The sequence below is a fragment of the Bacillus rossius genome, chromosome 6 (assembly GCF_032445375.1).
Source record: "Bacillus rossius redtenbacheri isolate Brsri chromosome 6, Brsri_v3, whole genome shotgun sequence".
NCBI lineage: Eukaryota > Metazoa > Arthropoda > Insecta > Phasmatodea > Bacillidae > Bacillus > Bacillus rossius.
Window position 1 is genome coordinate 70,828,810 of NC_086334.1, and position 21,506 is coordinate 70,850,315.

The 21,506-nt window shown below is 38.1% G+C and overlaps 1 protein-coding gene across 2 annotated transcripts in view; it reads right to left on the reverse strand.

Annotated features, from left to right (window-relative positions):
• LOC134533290 (S-adenosylmethionine synthase) overlaps positions 1-20,076 on the reverse strand; it is a 169,654-nt gene extending 149,578 nt beyond the window's left edge. For both annotated transcript variants that reach the window (XM_063370752.1, XM_063370753.1), the window contains exon 1: positions 19,981-20,076. The gene's annotated coding sequence lies outside the window, so the exon portion shown is untranslated. The remainder of the gene's footprint in view (positions 1-19,980) is intronic.
• Positions 20,077-21,506: the final 1,430 nt, after the last annotated feature.

The following is a 21,506-nucleotide window of genomic DNA, read 5'->3' on the forward strand; positions in this document are numbered from 1 at the left end:
GATTTACGATTCAAAAAAGGAACAGTGACATAAAACAGCGGTGGTATTCACAAGATTTCACCGCCATTATTTCGAGAATACCGATTCACAATTTCCGATATGCGCAGTTCTATGTTGTCGGTCCGACGTAACATGCGACGCCTTATTTTTTTATAAAGAACTCGACTTGAGCTAACTTACATGACAATTTAACAGCGAATGAATGACGACCCTGTAAGTAGTGGGATTTGAAAACAGTTCTTACTGTCATGAAGTGGGCGATAATGCATGTAACTGTTTCAGCTTTGACTATTTTTTTTAAATTACATTTAGGTTCCTTGAAAAAATTTTCTTTCGGCGTTTAAGTATTCGAAGTTAAACTTTTTTGGTGAGGGGGCTACCATTTTTTAGAGCGTTACGAAAATTCTGATCACATGAGGGGAAACGTTAGGTAGGTACGTGGTGGGGGGACCGGTGCAGTACAGTGCGTCAGCGGCGACGCGACTCCAACGCAGGCGCTAGCGGTCCAATGGGAAGACGTAATAATAATTTGGGGGGGGGGGGGGATTGGCCGTAGCTGTGTATGCTACAGTATTGTACGAATTTATGTGAACACGACCAAAAAATTAGTATATCGGTTATGGCAACATTGTTATGTCGATTCTGGCAGTTGTTTTGATGGCAAATCATAACTTTATGACCGCCATTACTTACCGCTGAAAACCTGTACAATTATAATATTTTTTAGGTTACATCTGAGAGTTTTGGTATTTTGCACAAATATTCGATAATTTATAGGATTTTTATGATTGTGTGGCAAAATGGATATTACTCCAAGGAAAAGACAAAAGATATTCACACTTCGTGAGTATACATCAATGACACATAGAAGCATTTAAATGGAATGGGTGTGAGTTTGGGTGCTGTAAATAAACTATTAAAGCAGAAGAGAGAGACGGGATCTATTGAGATGCAACGAAAAGGAAATGTTGAAGAAAACTGAAGACCATACCTCGAGAAGATGCCAGCCTTCTGCATTACAGCAAATTACACCCAAGAAAAACAAGCTACGGCCTTAAACAAGGTCTTGAACGGGTTGGGGTTAAAATCCATGACTCTACAGTATGCAGAAGACTCTTGGAAGGTTGAAGAAAAAGCCATGATGCCACAGAAAAAACCACTATTGACTGCCACTCTGATGTAAAAGAGACTGAATTGGGCCAAAAAAAGTCAATGACCCAAAATGCCTAGAGGAATGTGCTGTTCTCAAACGAGAGGCACTTTCTAGTGCAAGGCCAGTGATTAAAATTCGTTCGAAAAAGGGGTGGATGAAAAACTTACTGCAGCCCATATTGTACTATCAGTCAAACATCCAGTTAAGATGTTCTTGGACTGTTTATCGTTATCGGGACCTGGCAAACTTATTCCGGTAGAAGGAATAATAAATAGCGAAAAATATAAAGCAATGCTAGATCAATGTTTGTTTCAGGAGCTGGAGAAAGTTCCAGCCAACGAAAATGCATTTTTTTTTTTCAAAAAGACTCAGCTCCATGCCATACTTCTAAGAAAATGGTAAAATATTTCAAGGACAAGAAGATTATAATTTTGTACTGGCCTGGAAATTCGCCAGATCTCAAACCCATTGAGTATTTGTGGACAAACTTCAAAGGCCAGATTACAACATATGGACTGTACGACGAAAATCAAGATGGTTGAAGTAGTAGTTCAAATATGGTTTCGAGAGGAGGCAATTAAGAATAATTGTGAAAATTTAGTTGACTCCATGCCGAACCGAGTTCAAGCCATGAATAAAGCAAAGGGAGGACACATTCCCAATTAAATAATAGTATTTAAGCCTTGTTTATAGTTCTAAGTATTTTTTTTATTTCGAATAAACAATATATATGACAAAAAAAATCATCGTGTTCACATTACTTCGCACAATACTGTTCATGCTAGTTGTAACGGTCGGAAGGGGTGTAAGCAGGGTAGAGGTAGAAATGACGCAGCATTGATGCTACGGAATTCTCGTAACGCTGTTCGTGTTTGTCTACTCCTCAGTTTTCGTAACGGCTGACGACTGACGCTGTCATATTTATTTTAATGTAAATAATCTACAATTATTTATTCGTGTCAAAAATAGTTATTGATATGTGCAATTAACAAGTATCATTATTTTTCTTTTGAATAGTATGATTGAAAAAGTGAAACAGACGTATAGACGTAAGAGGTTAGCTTTATAAGAGTAATTTATTTTTAGTATGTGAACACTGTGATTTGAAATGTCAAAAGGACATATAGACTTGTGAGATAAACTTTGAAAGTGTAATTTATGTTTGATTGGAGTTTTTTTTTTTTCCATTTTATTCAGTTGGAGATCGTGATTTAACACCATGCCTAAAACTAATAAAAAAAGCAGAAGCAGATAAGAGGTTTTATCAAAGGCAACGTGGGAATAAACCGCCAAAAGAGGCGCCAAAAAGTGCCAGTGAACGGATGTCAGTACAGGCCAATTGCTATCTAATTTTTAATAAAAAATACTTATGCTTTATCTCTATTTGTACCTATTGAGCGAGGAGTTTCACTTCTGTCGCGCGTGAACTCCACGGACACATTTTTGTTATTGTATGTCTATTCTGAGACACTACGATCACCATCGTGAGGGCTTGCTACCCACGAAGAGTGTCTTGACGCACCCTTGTTTCAACAATCCTCGCATCCTTCACAGTTTAAAACGTTGATGTTTTTCATCCAGTTTTTTTCGTCGTTGTGTTGTCCCGTGCAGTGTCCACGCCGTTTATACAAGTTCTGCGTTGTCTAGTTTGACCCCGATACTTTGTGATCTTTTTAACACCATTTGCGTTGTTTCTGTGTTTTTGAATTGACATTATTTAATGTTGTCCGAGTGCTGGCACTTAACAGTCTGTTCTACACATTTAGCTTTCAGGAATTCAGCATTTTTGTGATAGGTCTGAAGTTTTGTAGTAGTTATCTTACGTTTCATGTATTTGAAATTTATTACGTCATATCTGTTTTTTTTATTGTGAATATCACCGTCGCTGCTCGTGCAGTCAGTGTCCATGCACGCTATGTTTATACATGTATGTGTTCTGTATATCTGACTGATGCCATTCGCGTATCTTTTTAGTAATAATAAGCTAGAGTATACAAACACACACAAAGGTCAACGAGAATTATTGCCGCGATTGTAAACTGTTATTTAAATAATACGTATTCAATGGATATACATGTGTGGCATCTTAAAATGTTTATAACAGCTGAAAGTGCCACTTTTAGCTATGAAACCTATAGTGATGTATAGACGTTCTTTAATATCCGTGCACGTCTTCTGAACTGTGTCCACCTTTACAGTTGCAACTCCTGCAGCGATACTGGATGTTCGTGTTCTCAACGACACAAGTCGTATCCGCACGGAAGGAGACCCCGTGAGTCGGCGCGGCCAGGCAGGGCACTGCGCTCCAGCGGGCACTGAGCGACGGGAAGCCTTCATTCCACAGACCAGAGAGTTACCCCAAGTTCATGCTCGCTTGTTCTATCTCATTGTATAAACCGGTGTGGCATTAAATTTTGCGGTCGATTATGATAGGTTAGCTACATTATAAATACTTTAAAACATTGTGGATGGTTGGTTATCCAGGGCTAGGAAACAGTTTACATGATTTCACAGTATCTTTAATGTAGCTATCCGAACCAAATCAACCGTCCACAATTAGTTATTCTTTGACACATAAATCGCATTTGTAGTCTGTTGGTGAATCCCAGCCCCTACATTCTTCATGTGTCCACCCACCACACTTCACATACCTGTACCACAATTCATTATCGCGGCCAAATTCGTCACAAATTGAACACACATCTAGATTCAAAGGCTCAATGTTATCATTATTGCTGTCATTAGACAAATCCTTCTCGTTGATTAATTCGGTCTCAGACTCACTTTCTGATAACGTTAGTTCTCTTGCATCTTTTGCGTGTTAGCTTCCTGTTTTTCTTGTCTGCTTTGTTAGGCCTAGACCTACTACTTGTTTGGATTTTAGCTTCCTTCTTCCATTTATTATTTTATCTTTCTTTCTCAATCGCTTCAAGTTTTTCTTTCATAGGTGTTCCAGTTAAGACTTCTGACTTTTGTTTTCTTGATTTAGGCTCTTTTGGTTTATTTGTGCTAAGGGATGCAGCATTCTTTGAGGGATCAGGCAAAGGTGAAATGTCTGCCACCTTCACGTGTTGGACATTTCCTTCCGTAGTCCTGCGTTCTTTTCCTGTCTGGCTAGGTGTACAGATAAAAGTTACATGAACACCATCACTTTTCTCGGAAGATGACAAGTCTGAAATTTCTGCCACTTTTGTAGGTATCTGACTAGGTCCAGCATCCCTTGTTCTTTCGCTTCTGTTTGTGTTATTCTGCTCTTCGTTCTCTTCAGCCTAGCCGACTTCGATTTCAGTTCCTTTACCACAGGCTTCAAACTCCATGTTCAAATGCTTATCAGGGTTAATGGGTGAAATCCCAGCTGCTGAAAATCCAGAAATCCCCTTTTCCATAGTTGCAACTGTTAAATATGCTGGGTTAAACAATTCGGTGAGTTCATACTGGGTTATTTTCCTGCCTGCTTCATTTTGGGAAGTAAGCCTACTTTTTGATTTCAAAAAATGACAACAATCTCTGTAGAAGGCTGCTTTTAGCGGACTGAAGAACGTTAAATCAAGAGGTTGAAGTCTGTGAGTTGTATGGGGTGGCAGAGATAAAAGGACGATGCCGTTTTCCCTACAGAAGTTTTAGATTATAACTGAAATGTGGCTAAAGTGATTGTCCAGGATCAACAGAATGTGATCAGCGTGTTGTATGAAAGACATGCCATTAAATCACTAAAAAGTACATTTACATTAATTGAAAGCAATATTTAAATGCATTGGGAACCTAATACACACACTATTTACCTTAAACAAATAAAACTAAGCCTTATCAATAGAAAACATTGAGGGCAATTCTGCGCACTTGCGCATTATTACACTACATCTCCGCGCAGAATTACCCCAAGCACAAACATATTTAAGGCTCGCAATAATATATATTTAAAGTGATCAGTTAAAGTTATTATAGTGCTCAACAGGAAGAATATATGGTCAACTATTGTTGCAAATATAATTTACTACTAGAAACACACGACTATTGTACCATACCTTTGTTTATTCTTCGCCAAAAATAACAACAATTTTGATCTGAACCTACACACTGTTGTCGTAACCCAACTAACTCACACAATGGCGTCTCCTTCCTCGCACTAAGTCCTCAGTGTCACCGCCGTGTGGCAGCATTATACAGACCGACGCAGTGTACGTCAATTCCGAGAAACCTCACTGCGCAGTAATACCCGCTGCGCAGAATTCGCCCACCTTCCCCTACGACTAGCATTCTAACTGCTTATTGCTTGTCGACATCTATAAGCATGTATATTCAATGATCAAACTAAGCTCCAGCTCTGTTCTTTAAATAGTAAAATTTCAAATACTGTTGACCATAGTGTGTTACCAGAGGCAGAGTTATTATTTACGAGCGGCCAAGTTACCACACAGAAGTTCAATAACTTGGCGAGCAAGATAAGAAACAGTAATCTTCCACTACGCAATTCCCAGTTCGTCGTGTAGAAAATAATCACGTTCGAAGTTCCCTACCAACTGCTCTCTCAATTTGTCACTTAAATTTTAAGAAAATGGGTAGACAATATTTCGCTATTAGGCTTAACAAGTGGTTAAGTAACCATATGAAAAAAATAACCGCTACATGATGGGCGTAGATACCGTGAAGGGGGGGGGGGGGTTCTGGAATCAAAAAAGCCCCCCTCTGAGAGGACCTACTTGCACACTGTAAAATGGGAATTTTAAATGTTGTCCAATTTCCCCCCCCCCCCCCATAATGGGAATCCTACAGATTTTCGCCCATAACCATTGGTTTGTCTTTGGGCGTTTCTCTTCTTGTTTCTACCGTTTTACAAACAAACTGTTAGTTTTCTGTCCATAATGGTAAACATGGCAACAATGCAGTGACGTTTCACGTTGGATGTAATATCATGTTACGGTTACTTGAAGTAAACATCTCGGGCACTGTGTACCGTACTGCGTACTGACTACCAATCTGGAAAACATGGACGAAAATAATAACGTCGTAGAAAAATATTCGCACGTAATTGAATTCAAAATGAACAAAGCAGTGACCTGGAAACAAAAAGAGGACAAATGCAACACAATTGCTGTCGGATTCAAATTTCTTTCAGGTGTATGCCCACGAAAGCGAAAGAAAAAAAAAGAAAAAATGATAGAATGGCAGTGTTGAAGTTCCGCCGGAAATTGTCACCAGTTTAGCCGAGAGAGAGAAATGTCTTCTGTGCAAACCAGTATCGGGACTTACTAACAAAACATAACGTTGAATGTGGCAAGTGTATGTTTATTAAGTAGATTTCGAAGAAATTGTAGCAATTACCATGGTGCGACTACAGGAAAATGGTTTTTCGTTTCATAGACCACAAAAACATCTCAACCAAATATATATCACATTTTATGGACACGATTATTGTCATAAGTTTTCACGAATCACTTCCAAACTGATATATAAAATAAAGTAATGACACAATCTTCGTTAATGGGTAAAATCCTACCAAAGGGGTATAAATGTAGACCAGTCGACGAAAGGTTGTAGAGGGAAATGGAACACAATTTTTGACTTTGTGACTTTGTTTGGACTTGTTAGGAGGTAAAAATCTGAAAGTCCCCACTTCTGGTAGGTGAACGAGGGGCAGGGGGCACACAGAAGGTCCCTTTTTATAGGTTTTTCACTTTTATCTCAGAAACTGTGTGTCCTAGCGAAAATACCACTCCATACAAAATTAAAGCTGACTAAATCATTGACAACATTTGTTCGATTCACTTTATCGCTATATCACATAGTTTCCAAAATATCTGCGCTGGAAAGTCATTAATTATGAAAAAAAATATATTTTCCTCACAATTTTTTGTCTTATTTGACTAACTATTTATTATTGGTACTCAAAATAAATCATTATGCTTAATTAAATACGGAGTTATAATTATTAATTTCCGAAACATATTTACCCCTTTTTCACCCTTTATGGGTTGAATTTCATAAACTGTAAAATTGTTGTTGTAAGTTTTTGTATGTTTGTTATTGGTACACAAAATCATTCATTACATTTAATTGAATACTGAGAATTTATTATTAATATTTAAAATTTACTTACCCTTTTTTTTAACCCCTTAGGAATTGAGATTCGCAAAATATAAAAATTGTGGTGGGTAGGTTTTGAACGTTAACTAATGGAACCAGTAGCGAATCCAGAGGGGGGTCTAAAGGGCTCAAGCCCCATCCAAAAGCATCTGGGTCCACTATTGTTTTAGTGTTTGCCTTGATAAAGCCTAGCCTCAGCTGGGTCAAGCCCCACCCAAACCAAAATCCTGGATCCGCCACTGGATCCATTAAATTTTATTAATCTTGATTAGTTTCAGAGATAAGACTATAGTTACACCATATTTACCCCATTTTCACTCCCTTATGAGTGGAATTATGTATTTAGACATAGCCTAGTTTCTAAAATAACCAAAGAGCTTTCCATAAAAAAAATCCCTTCATCAAAATCTGTCCAGCAGTTTTCAATTTATGTTCAAACAGAAGAAAAACATTAAAAATTATATTAACTATTTTTTTTTTTGAGTTCTTAATAATGTAAATAGACATTTGCAATTTTTCCCCCCATCATTTCATCGAATGTACAGATTTTTTCCTCGAACAGTTTTATTATTAGTATAGATAATGTACAGTAAAATATGACATATAAAAACTTACATTCGCATCACAAAAACATTGGGGTATGGAGTAGAGTGATTCTAGGGTCAACAACAATGTGTAGGTACATAGCTTTATTTTTATCAATACATTACCTCATAAATGTTTTGGTTAAACTATGTTACATTTCATTTCAAAATATTTTACACACTGTATTACATTCAAACAACTCTGTTAGCAAATTCTGGCTCTCTCGGGACGGCAGGTGTCCTGGCTCGTCATGGGAACTTGGTCTTGGGGTGGGTCCTGCGTAGTTTTCTTCTCCGTCCGTTGAGAGAGGGGATACATCTTCGAAGATCACTTGCAGGGGATAGATGTCGAGTTCTTCATACTCATTGTCCCATTAAGACAGTTTCCCTGGCAGTTTTCGCAGGCAGCCGATCACATGAGAGATGCCTTTCTGCATCTGCATTTGGTGGTGGCACAATCCGTTGTACACACAAAAAAATTTTTTTTAATGTTTCATCTGGAGCGACCTGCTGCTTAATGAGCACTGGGGCTAGATTGTGGGTGGTAGCTCCCCCACCGATACATCTGAAAAGGCAGCCCATGTCCCAACCTTTTCTGGATTTGGTGATATGTCCTCACAGAAGTTGTTTTGCTGGGTGGTAGCTCGCACCCATATATCTAAAGAGGCAGCCCATGTCCTAACCTTGTCTGGATTTGGTGATATGTACTCACATAAGTTGTTTTGCTGGGTGGTAGCTCCCACCCATATAACTGAGGAGGTAGCCCATGTCCCAACCTTGTCTGGATTTGGTGATATGTACTCACAGAAGTTGTTTTGCTGGGTGGTAGCTCTCACCCATATATCTGAAGAGGCAGCCCATGTCCCAACCTTGTCTGGATTTGGTGATATGTACTCACAGAAGTTGTTTTGCTGGGTGGTAGCTCCCAGCCATATATCTGAGGAGGCAGCCCATGTACCAACCTCTTCTGTATTTAGTGATATGTACTCACAGAAGTTGTTTTGCTGGGTGGTAGCTCCCACCCATACATCTGAGGAGGCAGCCCATGTCCCAACCTTGTCTGGATTTGGTGATATGTACTCACAGAATTTGTTTTGCTGGGTGGTAGCTCCCACCCTTATATCTGAGGAGGCAGCCCATGTCTTATACTTGTCTGGATTTGGTGATATGTCCTCACAAGAGTTGTTTTGCTGGGTGTTAGCTCCCCACCAATATATCTGAGGAGGCAGCCCATGTCCCAACCTTGTCTGGATTTTGTGATATGTCCTCACAGAAGTTGTTTTGCTGGGCGGTAGCTCCCACCCATACATCTGAGGAGGCAGCCCATGTCCCAACCTTGTCTGGTTTTAGTGATATGTCCTTACAGAAGTTGTTTTGTTGGGTGGTAGCTCCCATCCATATATCTGAGGAGGCAGCCCATGTCCCAACCTTGTCTGGATTTGGTGATATGTCCTCACAGAAGTTGTTTTTCTGGGTGGTAGCTTCCACCCATACATCTAAAGAGGCAGCCCATGTCCCAACCTTGTCTGGTTTTAGTGATATGTCCTCACAGAAGTTGTTTTGCTGGGTGGTAGCTCCCACCCATATATCTAAAGAGGCAGCCCATGTCCTAACCTTGTCTGGATTTGGTGATATGTACTCACATAAGTTGTTTTGCTGGGTGGTAGCTCCCACCCATATAACTGAGGAGGTAGCCCATGTCCCAACCTTGTCTGGATTTGGTGATATGTACTCACAGAAGTTGTTTTGCTGGGTGGTAGCTCTCACCCATATATCTGAAGAGGCAGCCCATGTCCCAACCTTGTCTGGATTTGGTGATATGTACTCACAGAAGTTGTTTTGCTGGGTGGTAGCTCCCAGCCATATATCTGAGGAGGCAGCCCATGTACCAACCTCTTCTGTATTTAGTGATATGTACTCACAGAAGTTGTTTTGCTGGGTGGTAGCTCCCACCCATACATCTGAGGAGGCAGCCCATGTCCCAACCTTGTCTGGATTTGGTGATATGTACTCACAGAATTTGTTTTGCTGGGTAGTAGCTCCCACCCTTATATCTGAGGAGGCAGCCCATGTCTTATACTTGTCTGGATTTGGTGATATGTCCTCACAAGAGTTGTTTTGCTGGGTGTTAGCTCCCCACCAATATATCTGAGGAGGCAGCCCATGTCCCAACCTTGTCTGGATTTTGTGATATGTCCTCACAGAAGTTGTTTTGCTGGGCGGTAGCTCCCACCCATACATCTGAGGAGGCAGCCCATGTCCCAACCTTGTCTGGTTTTAGTGATATGTCCTTACAGAAGTTGTTTTGTTGGGTGGTAGCTCCCATCCATATATCTGAGGAGGCAGCCCATGTCCCAACCTTGTCTGGATTTGGTGATATGTCCTCACAGAAGTTGTTTTTCTGGGTGGTAGCTTCCACCCATACATCTGAGGAGGCAGCCCATGTCCCAACCTTGTCTGGATTTGGTGATATGTACTCACAGAAGTTGTTTTGCTGGGTGGTAGCTCCCACCGATACATCTGAAAAGGCAGCCCATGTCCCAACCTTGTCTGGATTTTGTTATATGTCCTCACAGAAGTTATTTTGCTGGGTGGTAACTCCCACCCATATATCTGAGGAGGCAGCCCATGTCCCAAACTTATCTGGATTTGGTGATATGTACTCACAGAAGTTGTTTTGCTGGGTGGTAGCTCCCATCCATATATCTGAGGAGGCAGCCCATGTCCCAACCTTGTCTGGATTTGGTGATATGTCCTCACAGAAGTTGTTTTTCTGGGTGGTAGCTTCCACCCATACATCTGAGGAGGCAGCCCATGTCCCAACCTTGTCTGGATTTGGTGATATGTACTCACAGAAGTTGTTTTGCTGGGTGGTAGCTCCCACCCATACATCTGAGGAGGCAGCCCATGTCCCAACCTTGTCTGGATTTTGTGATATGTCCTCACAGAAGTTGTTTTGCTGGGCGGTAGCTCCCACCCATACATCTGAGGAGGCAGCCCATGTCCCAACCTTGTCTGATTTTAGTGATATGTCCTTACAGAAGTTGTTTTGTTGGGTGGTAGCTCCCATCCATATATCTGAGGAGGCAGCCCATGTCCCAACCTTGTCTGGATTTGGTGATATGTCCTCACAGAAGTTGTTTTTCTGGGTGGTAGCTTCCACCCATACATCTGAGGAGGCAGCCCATGTCCCAACCTTGTCTGGATTTGGTGATATGTACTCACAAAAGTTGTTTCGCCGTCCGCTCTGTTGATTGGGGCATGACATGTCCGTTTTGATATTGGCTTCCGATTTATTTAAGGATTGGTGACTGTGAGAATTTAGATATTTCTCTTTAGGTGGAGCCCCGTACCACTTTAGAATACACTTTTTTCCGAGTTTATTCTATTTTTTCCTTTGTTGAAGAAGGGTCTGAGGAAACTTCAGCATCTCCCTGGACGTATGGAGACTGCAAATAGAGTTTGATAAATCCCAGCTTACTCTTTCGGAAGGCTGCTGAGATGTTATCGCGCCCAGTCAAGGCGCGTAGAAATAACATTGTCTCGCAGCTCCTGGGTTCTGAAGCTCCTGGGTAGAAAACAATGAAGCTTTTGTTTCCACATCCTGGGTTGATGAAAATTATGTCCTGTCATTCAGATTTTTTGGCTACCAACAGGACGATTAGGTCGACATCCTCACCAATAACAGCAACAGCGGTGGTATGTGTCAACTCCATAGCTATGTCTACAATGAGGACATCTTCTTCGTTCTGTATTAAAAAGAGTTCTGATTCCATGTGCACCAAGTAAATCATTCTAGTTTTGCTGTCGATATTTGACAGGAAGTTTTCCTTCTGTTATGAATGTCTCCTGATTGAAATGTATGTCAGCTGTTTTGCTGAGGCGGTTAATAAAAACAAAATTATATACACATTGTTGTTGACTCTAGAATCACTTTACCCCAATGTCTTTGTGGAGCGAATGTAATTATATATATGTATATTTATGTATATATTATATACATACATTGAATACCAAGTAGTCAAATATGACAAAAAATGTTGGGCAATTTTTTTATTCTTCAAAATTAGTGACATTCGATAGAAAATATCTTGGAAACTATGTGAGATAGCGATAAAATGATTACCAATGTTATGCACATTTTTTCAGCTTTAATTATTTATAAAGTGGTCTCTTCGCTTGGACGCGTAGTTTTCAAGATAAAAGTGACAAACCGAAAAAAAACGACCTTCTATGTGCCCCCCTGCCCCCCGCTCATCTCCTAGGAGTGGGGACTTTTAGTATTTTTACCTCCTAACAAGTCCAAACAAAGTCCCAAAGTCAAAAATGGTTTTCCTTCCATTTCCGTCTACACCCCCTTTTTGAGCATTCATCGAATGGACTAGGAATATTTAAAAAAGAAGAATCTATACTAATCTCTTAATACGACTAATACCGCATACACACGAATTTTTTGGATTTTGTTATAGTAATATCAAAAGTTTTTGAATAAATAAATTTTTGATTCGACTAACCATAATTACAAAAAAAAAAAAAAACAGGGTCTGGAGAACAAAAAATTTCATAACTCCCTTAGTAGGCAAACCATCAAATCCGTTTCAATTGTTTGTTAAACTTGTTAATATAATCTAAAAATTATTTCTGAATAAATTTTGATAAGACGAACCATTGCTGTAAGGGGTTGTAAATACAGGGGTTAAATGACAAAAACAATTATAACTCCCTTAACAGGCAACGTATCAAATCAGTTAAAATTATTTTTAAACCTTATAAATATTATCTATACTTTTGCGTAATTCTTTTTGATAAAACCAACAAATGCTGCAAAGGGTGGAAAAAAACAGAGGTTTAAGGACACAAAATGTCATAAACTCCGTATCAGGTACACTATCAAATATAGTATAAGTAATTGTAAATTTTCTAAATATCATCAAAAACTTTCGTCAGATACAATTTTTTTTTTTAAGATTAACCAGTACTGCAAGGAGTTAAAAAAAACAGGGTTTGAATTCATCCATTATTTTTATAGTAAACCTAAACATCATCTGCAAAATTTCAATGAAATATTTTTTATACGACCAACCATTACTGCAACAGGGGTTGATATAATAAAAATTCATCTCACTTAGTATGCCCACTATCAAATCCAATCAAACTGTTTGTAAACCGTAAAAATTATATCTTAAACTTTTGTCATTTTTTTTTGCTACAACCAACCAATTTCTGCAAATGACAAAAAAAAAAAAACATTTAGTAGGTAAACTACAAAATACGTTACAGTTTATTGTACAAAAATCCTAAATATTATCTAAAACTTATGGCTTAAAAAATTTTTGATGTGACGTATTACTACTGCGAGGGGTTGATAAACAGGGAAGAAAATGATAAAATTCAAAACGTCCTTACTGCAGGGGCGGATCCAGGGCCGGGCGACCCGGGCAATCGCCCAGGGCCCCGCGCCTAGTGGGGCCCCGCGTCTGCCCTCACCCTGGCACCTGTCATGTAAGGTGTTCAAAATTAAGTTGTACGCCCCTCATGTTTATTGGAACCTCCTTTATATGTATTACCCGCAACATGCAGGAGACGAGTGTCAGATAATCGGGTTGGCAATATGTGGAACATTACCTGACACTTGCCAGCCGGCGATGCTGATTAGTGTTTGCTTCAGGTTACAGTTATCACAGATACGGCGACAACAAGGCTTTGCTCTGAGTGTCGTTTTCCTCTGATATATCTCTGGGGAAGGGCGGTGAAAAGTACATACAGTTGTTGTTTTTTGTTTTATGTTTATATTACTTCTGCCAGTTATCAAAGGAATTGAAAGTAGAGGTCGCTATGTAAACCCTAAACTTCCTCTCAACCTTCTAAATTTATGTGACTTTAGTCAGCGGCTTATAATTAGCTTTCCCTTCCCTTTTACGATACTCAAAAGTGGAGGGGGTGTGAACGTACGCGTTACAGACAGATGTTGTTACTTTACTGCAGTGTCGCCAGATCAGTGGAAATATTAAGTCATGTATCGTGCAGTGCACATTTTGAATCTCTATTCGTTCGTCCTGTTATTTTGTTGTAACTACTTTCAATGATATTGATTAATAGGGATAGTTATTTTTAATGAGACAGTTTCATAATCAAGGCTGAGATTTTTATTTGTTAGTTTCAGTCAGATTAATTTACAATGACTTCTCGTGATCGTGACTTTGGTAGGAAATATGATTCTGGCAGTTCCAAACGGAAAAAAATTGAAAAACGCAAAGAACTTAAAAAAAAAATTAAGTGGTTCTTTAACAATATATTTTAAGACTGATAAAATTACTGGAGATAAGGAACAGTTGTGCGTTCAAGATTCAATACCATTAACAGAAGTTAAAGACATAAAAATACCCAGTAACCAAAGTGAATCTCCCCTGAAAAACAACGAAGTGTTGTGTTCCGAGTGTATGTCTGCGTCATCTGAACATCTGTGCGTGCGAGATTCAACGATGGCAGAGGAAGAAGTTACTGTCGCTGCAGAGGCAGGACTCAGTAGCCACAGTGATACACCTTTCGGAAGCAACGAGGTGATGTATCCTGAGTCGACGTCATCATCATCTGCACATGTGCCATTAGAGGATAACGATGCGGACTTCGATATCCGTGAGGAAATCGATACCTTGCCTACCAACGTAACTGTGAGTGACCCTTTTTTATGGCCTAAACAATTAAGTGTCTTACAAATAACTAGTATAGTTCAAAACGGCCTCGTGAGGATATACAATAAATCTTACGCCAAAAATGAAAGTGGTCGACATTTTACAGACACACATTATATAAAAACACTTATAAATGATGAAGAGCAAGATAGGCGATGGTTAGTTTATTCCGAGTCAAAAGATGCTGTTTACTGTTTTTCATGTCGTTTATTCTCTCTAAGACCTAATCCCAACAGTGCCCTTGGATCTAATGAAGGTATGAGTGACTGAAAGCATCTATCCGAGGTGCTCAAGTCTCACGAAAAGAGCAAGTGTCACAAAGAATGCATGGTAAAATGGCTTAGTTTAAAAAACGGCCTTTCTTGTGAAAAAACTATTGATTCACAAACCCAGGCCCAGATTCGTGCTGAACAACAACGCTGGAGAGATATTTTAGAAAGGCTATTAGCCATCGTACAGTTTTTGGCTACTCATAACTTGGCTTTCAGAGGGCATGAAGAGAGGTCTAATTCGAATAACAGTGGAAATATATTGGATTTGGTTAATTTGATTGCACGATTTAAACCAACATTGCGAGAGCACTTGCACCAAACTATAAACAAGACAGTTGCCAGAAACCACTACCTGAGTAAAACTATTCAGAATAAATTTATCGACATAATGGCCAATCATGTTAGAGCTAAAATAATAGATAAAGTATTAAAGAATAAGTACTTTGCAATCATTTTGGACTGCACTCGAGATATAGCTCGGATTGAACAATTGTCAGTAATTCTAAGAATAACAAACCAAGACACTGCAGAAATTGAGGAACATTTTGTAGAATTTGTAGCTGTAGAAAAAACTACTGGTGAAAAGCTGGCCGATTACATAATAAACAAATTGGAGGAGTTAGGCTTGTCCATTGTCAACTGTAGGGGTCAAGGCTATGACAATGGTGCCAACATGCGTGGGGAAAGAGCGGTGTACAAATAAGGCTACTCAACATTAATCCTCTAGCATTCTTTGTACAGTGTGGAAGCCACAGCTGGAACTTAGTATTGGGAGACACTGCTTCATCTTGTGCTCAAGCGCAGACATTTTTTGGTCTTTTGCAAAGATTGTACACAGTTTTCTCTTGCTCAAGTGAACGATGGGGTATTCTGAAGTCTCATGTCAACATTTCTCTCAAACCTCTTTCCGAAACCAGATGGGAGTGCAGAATTGAATCTGTAAAAGCTGTGAGGTATCAGCTAAGCAATGTTTGTGATGCTTTGTCAAATCTTCGTAAGATTAACACAGACTGTAGTTTAATAAGTCAGTGTCAATCGTTAGAAAACGAAATTACTACATACGAGTTTGTTGCATCTCGTGTGGTGTGGTACGATATTATTGTCAAAATAAACACCATCAGTAAGGTATGGCAAAACGTAAATGTGCATTTAGGTATGGCAGTTAAGCACTTAGAAACATTTGTCAAGTGGTTAGATGAATATCGTCTGAGTGGCTTCAATATGGCATTGGTAACAGCAAGAGAAGTAGCAGAAGAAGTTGGCATCAATAGCGTGTTTAAGAACAGCAGAAGACGGCGTAAAAATAAAATGTTCTTCTATGAAAGAGAAGATGAAGCTCCCGAGCTTCCACCTGAAGATAATTTCAAAATAAACTATTTTCTGGTGGTAGCAGATGCAATACAAATGAGATGTCAGCCAAGATTTGCAGCTTTGAAGACCTATAAAAGCAAATTTGGCTTTATGTATCATATCAAGGGCCTACAGAACATGAGTGATGAAGATCTGATGAATAATTGTCAAGAGCTACAAATTTCATTGAGCGCCGGAGATAAAAGTGATATTGACGCTGTGGAACTCTATGAGGAATTGAAAATGTTGGCCCGTGTCTACGATGGAGAACAAGACGATGTATTTTAAGTTCTTAAGTACATTGTACAAAATAGCTTGCTAGATGTATACCCAAACATTTTTGTAGCATTGAGAATAATATGTACAATTCCTGTGACAGTAGCATCTGCAGAAAGGAGTTTCTCCAAGTTAAAGTTTATTAAGACTTATATAAGAAACTCCATGACACAAGATCGACTATCATCTTTAGCCCTCCTCTCCATAGAAAACGAGTTGGCAAACAGTCTAGATTACACTGATATCATAGAAGACTTCAGCCGGAAAAAAAAGTCGCAGGGTTACATTTTAATGAAGTGCAGTAACAGCAAAAAGTCACAAGAGTTTGTATTGTGAGATGAGTTGGTGTTGTAATATTTGACCTTGAAATGTTGTTGGTTTTTTTCCCCCTAAAACCATTTATTTTCATAAGTGAGGGAAAAAAATTCTCCCATATGATTTTTGTACCAAATTAATTTTACGACTAATTTACATAATTATATAGCCTAAACAGCTATATAAATTAACCCTCATTTAATGTGGCATATATTTGAGTATTTGTACAAAACCAATTCAAATTTATTTTCATTTTTTTTATTTTTCTTCTTTGTATAATTTTATTTTATGTGAAAACATATCGTATGTATGTATGTAAATGAAAAAAAAAGAAAATATATTTTTTTTTTTTGCTTTTGATTTTTTATATTTTTGTATGATTTCACTTTTAAAAATATTCACAGATTTATAGACTTATAAAATGACCAGATTTCACCAGAATTAAATTGTATGCATTAATAAAACTAACCCAATTACAATTTCCACGAAAGAAAATTTTTTTACCATCATAGAAATTTATGTTCAATGTAGGCTCAAAAGTTTAATTTTCTAATTTTCCGGGAGAGTATCCCCCTTCTCCAATGGTATTCCATACTCCAGTCTGATAATACCCAACCCCCCCCCCCCCCCTTTTCACACCGAGATACAAGGGCCCCGCTGAAATAAATTGTCTAGGGCCCCGCAGAGTCTAGGTCCGCCACTGCCTTACTATGTACACGTTAAAATGATTTCAAATTTATTGTAAACATTCTCTTAAACCTCGGTGAAATAAATTTTATACGATTATTTATTAGTGCAAGGGATGAAATGTAGGGTTTGATGCTCGAAAAAAAAAGTTTTAAATGGCGGAAGCATTAAATTAAAAAAAGATATCTGCATGGAACTTGAGAAAATGTTAAATCGATCATTTTATAATATTGTAAATAATATATCATTTTATGAGCATTAAGTATTCCAAATGTTCTAGATATTCTAGAATAATCTAGAAGTTTCCTAAACGTTCCAGAAGAAATAGGTACTTATAAATCTACTTGCCAAGTAGATTGTGCCAAAAGGATTATTTTTTTATGAAACAAAATTGATTCTCCTACACATTACAAAATGATTTAGTTATTGTTTACACTTGTATGACATTGACAAGTAGATAAAATTTGTTTCCCGACATGTAACAATTTCTTTGATGAAAACAAGTTGAGAATGGTTTTAAATATAATATATTTGCGACACTGACAATTGTTAAAAACTTCTGCAGATATTTCATGTAGTTTTAAAAGTGAATTAAGATAAAAGTTGCAATGCAAAATATGGAGTTAGAGAAGTAAATGTAATAAAGCATCTAATAAAGTGATTCATGATATGTTTTAAATGCATAATAACCAAAATTATTTTTATTAATAATACGGTAAAACGACTAATTATGGACCAATATTATGCAAATAGATTTAGTAGCCTTAAATTTAAATATCTTGAAAAGCCTTAAAATATAAATCACAGTAAAATACAGAGTGAATTTAAACTACGTTAACTTTATAAATTCAATATATGCAGTCTGCATTCAAAATAAAGATAAGAGTGTTTCACATATTTTAACATTTTATCCCTAATAAAAAAATAATTGTTTAGTTTTATAAAGTCTATGATTATAGAGAAATATTAGAAAAGTGGAAATTTATAAGTCAGCGTAATATACATTAAAAAGAAACAGCACGTTTGAACTATTTTTAAAAATTCGTTCACGAATGGAGTGTAAAGGAAGTGAAAGTGGTTTTATCAAGGGAAAATTATCTCAAGAGTCCACTAAAGCGGGAAATATTAACTGGCATACGTTCTAGAGACACATTAAAAATATACAGGTTGATATATATTACCACTTTATAAATTACAACCCATAATGGTTTTGTAATTAACAAAATCTTATATATTCCTGACATTTAATTGCGTAAATTTCTTTATTGAAAACGTTTTGAATTCATCAAATATTTTTCTTACAATGATACAATATTTGTGTGAGCGAAGACGCTGGTGGTAAGCTAGTGAAGATAATTGGGAGACTAGTTCAAACACTTTATGCCTTCACAAAGCCATAAATTATATAAATTATAATATATTCAAGATATTATATTTTAAAATGAATGGAATTAATTATTTTTAGTTATGATCCTGTATTAGAATTAAATATTTATATAGGTTTTAACAATTTTCTCCTTTAAGTTACAATAGTTTATTTTAATAAACACTTCTACTAAGCATTTAATACTTACTTGTTAAAAATTCATTGCTCACGGATGCTATAATCGTACTCTTAAATTTTGTTCCAAATAATTAGCCATCTTCTGTAAGATTACCTGCTTTGTTTTAGTGTTCAGCATACATGCTATCATGTATGACATGGCAGCAAGAGCACATCTCCATTTTGAAGACAAGCTGTAAAATTGCACCCGTTCCTCTAATCTCTAAAAATATATATTTTTTGTTATAAATTATTGCGGGCAAGATCACACGCACACCAGCTAACACACGGCATTAATAATAACTTAAATGAAAGTGTTCAGCAAAACATAATAAAAATTTTCATAAGTTGTCCAGACGCTGCCTTTTTAAACAACGAAAGTCATTATTTTATTTTACGACTCAAACATTCACTCCAAAAAATAAGATTTCTTATGAAATTTTTGGTTTGTAAAAAGCCAACTTAAAAATAAGAAAACTACAAGCGTACAGTATGAAACTACATCAGCAAGGTGTACCTATAAAAGAGAAACTTGTTCGCTGAGGTGACTACTAATGCGCCGTTGCCAGGGTGGGAGGTTTGAGTCGATCTTCGCATAATTATGAGCACCGAGTCGATACTTAAGTGATTCAGAGTCCACCATCATCTTAATAGTTCCTGAGCAGAACCATACCGTTAGCTGTACCATCGCTTATGTATTGCCAAGCATATCTCTGACACTTAGGTCTAGGGACTCAGGTATAAGGCCGATAAATACATTAATATTATTTTTAATTCAACGTTGACACCCATACAAATATATTTTTAATGCTGTGTAGTAAGTCTGTTAACACAAAGCAGCAATCGGAACTTTTTTTTTTGTAATTGACCAAGCAACTTTGTCACGAGCTATGAACTGTATGATCACACACACTGCACATTCTTACAACACGTTGTTGAATAAGAAACAGACGAGCTGTTTCACAAACTCGTCTTCTATCTTCGCAGGGCTTGCAGTCTGCGGCTGGCGGAAAGCTGGACTCACCTGCGGCAGACTGTACTCTGATGTCTCTGGGCTGATGGCTGCGAGCGCACTGCCGCGCGAGCGTCGAGCACAGACTCTTGTCATGTGTCGCTCGGCCACTGCGCAGCGCCACCCGCGCAGCCTCTCCCCTCCCCTCCCCCACCTAATCTTTATCGCACGAGCGTTTGCCACGTCCACCGCTAGAGGTCATGCGCAGGAAACCCGAATTTCGCTTACACAACAACTGCTTGTTAGGAAACACGCGGAAGGCAGTGGTCCGGACATCAAAATGTTATTAATTGTTACTTAAATGATTGAATGCATGGTACACTGAGTGAGGTGCGCGTGTACTTGCTACCCAGCGCCATCTTGCCAAGTGGTTGCTCGGGAACTTCTTCGCGAACGGTTTTAGGTTGAGCCAACACAGGAATACATTAACGTTAGATCAGTAGTTTTGACCTCGTATTGAAATGGCGTGCTTCCAGTTGATCAACAATAAGAAAAAGAAGAAAAAACTGGATTTAGACAATCAAACAAACTATGTAGGTACTAACATTTTTACAATTTGTAGGTGTGCTACTGTGCTTGAAGGAAATCCTCCAGGTCATTCTCAGCACCAATAATAATTGTACCTCTATACGAATTAGTGACACCCGGTGTTCCCCTTAGAGATACAAATCTTTTCATAGAAGCTAGGAATGCTTCTGTACACAGCGATGCCACGCCCACCAAGTGTACTGCCTCACTTGACATGCGCAAAAACAAACAAACAAAACTTTTAATAATTGGGACATTGTGTATTCTGGTGTGCTTTGTAGATGAATATCCAATAAAGTCCCAGCCAACCTTCAAAAAATGGTTAACGTGTGAAAATCTTTCATGAGAGGTGAAGGATAGTTGGCCATCAACCTGAAACACTGAATTCAATGAGGAAAACAATGCCGAATGAGAGGTATAGTGTTCACACTTCAAATATAACTATAAATGAGGGATTAGGTAGCTCGAGGTCCAGCAAAGAAATATGTAACATGGTAAAAGTTTACAATATGTTTTGGTAGGAGACTTTTTCCAGGAAGCAACTATGGTTTTTAGTTTGCTGAGGCAAAGAAGACGGTTACAAGCATCCACCCATCCTGACAGTTCCGTGATCGAGGGATCAAGTAATTGACTCAAACTTATGGGAACTACTGAAACACGCACTGCACTTCTCGAATTTGATTTCTTCCAAAAAAGTACCGTAATTGCATGGCATGGCAGTGATACGAAAAACCATTGTAAACTGCATCTCATTACAACTCAAAATCCTAGAGTCAAAGTGAGGTTGTTTTGTGAACAGACATTCTTGACACTGAGCAGTCACAACATAACTTCCTAAGTTTATAAAGTGAGGAAAATGTTACCAACAGTTCCACCATTTCATCTGCCTTGCATTATATGTGATACATGTTACCTCGAATCTGTTTACAAAATATTTTAGATCTGATTGTGCCAATCTATACGGACCATGAAATCAAAGAGAACTCTCAATTAAATTATAAGGATAAACA